A 1,798-nucleotide genomic window follows, 5' to 3' on the forward strand; every position below is an offset into this window, starting at 1 on the left:
TATAGGAATAAGGGACGAATGGGAAATTTGGGATAACCTAAAGGAAGTTAGAATATGTGGAGTGATTAGAGACCTTAAAGAAGTCGGGGAGACTAAGGCAAAATAAGTCGGTGAGGAAGAAGATAGTGCAATGCAGCTTGAGAATGAGAGTAAGTTTGAATAAGCGTTTGGGAATTGTTTTGTAAGTGAAATGGTAGTAAATGTATATGTGTGCATATGACACCCCGTTCATGACTGTACCGACCGGCAGGTGGGCCCCAACAGCCAGTGTCGCGATATATGAAAGATATTAACTGAACAGAATTTGAGAAACAAAGCGAAAGACATGGTACAGATATTACAAGTAAACTGACACTAGTTCCGCTGCCAGCTAAGGCCGGGACGTTCTAGCACAACGATGTTCGGAAATAGAAAAAAAAAAAACGAGTACGCAAAAAGCGTACAGTAATAGTAACGTTTGGGAAATTTTGAAGGAAAGAAAGAGACCTCTCCGACGTATTATAATACCCCATAAGGCTAGTTGAACATTCGAGGACGAATGTTCTAAAGGGGGAGAGGATGTTACATCCCGTATTTTTGAACGTCGGGTTAATTGTAAGTTGAGGTGGGGCCCACACGTCAAGATTTTTTTTGGGACATGTGACAAATTATATAAATCACATATGTGAAGTTAAACACAACTCAAGAAGGACCCTTGGGCCAAATCAAAGTGGAAGTCCTCCAAACGAATATTTTTAAGAAAACGTTTTCGGGTGACCTAACTTTGGGGGGCCAAAACTGTATTATAAGTTTGGAATATGGAAAACTACCAAGAAATAGAAGTTGTAGATAATTGAATTAGCTTTCCATCCATAGGTCGTGGGTTCCCAGGTGACGTCGGTACAAGGAGATATGGACGTTTTAAGGTCGAAAGGTCAGTGGGCTAGGCCCAACTCGGGACCAACCGAGTTGGCCCAAAAAAATGAAAAGAAAAATTTAGGCCCAAGGTGAGAGGGTGGCCGGCCATACCTGGTCCAAGCCCACCAAATTAATTAATTTCCATGTGGCAAATTAATTATAAAGGGATCATTATCCCTTAGATGATTCAAGAAACTTAGAAGGAGAAAGAACAAACAAAACAAGAGCAAAAAAAAGGGCCATTTCGGGTTTGGCCATAGAAAATTCACCCCTCCAAATCTTCCTCCAAAAATTATTTTCTTGTGGTATTCCTACTAATTTAAGGGTCCTTTACAACTTGGTGTAATTGTTTTGGAAGAAGGAGCACTTATTTCTTCAAGTTGACAACTTGTTCAAGTGAAGGAGTTGTAGAAAAAGGTAAGAATCAATTCCTTTTTCTTATGTTATGAAGGTTTGTTTATGTTGTGGTATGTGGAAATGAGTAGAAATTATGGAAATAAGGAAGTTTGCAAAGTGGGTATGTATATATATATGTAGCCATGAGTGTATATATGTTGTATACATATATGAGTTGAATTTTATGTTGTATTCTAGTTGTGGTTATGGTGAAAATTATATTGGGAATGAAAGTTAAATGAATTTTGGTTGAAGTTGGAATGTAGAAGATTATGTCATTTTAGAATGATTTTGTGATATTATGGAAATGAAGTTGTTAAGATGTGAATTATGATTATGGTTGATGAAATTGGAAGATGGAAATATGTTATGAATATGTAGGTTGAAGATTTGAAGTTTTGGGTGAATTATGTTTTGGTGGAAAGTTTGTATATTTTGTATATCTTGTGAATATTTCGTAGAAATGATATGAAATATTTTCAAATTATATTGTGATGATCTAGAT

This window comes from Lycium barbarum, chromosome 2 (assembly GCF_019175385.1).
Source record: "Lycium barbarum isolate Lr01 chromosome 2, ASM1917538v2, whole genome shotgun sequence".
In the NCBI taxonomy this organism is placed as follows: domain Eukaryota; kingdom Viridiplantae; phylum Streptophyta; class Magnoliopsida; order Solanales; family Solanaceae; genus Lycium; species Lycium barbarum.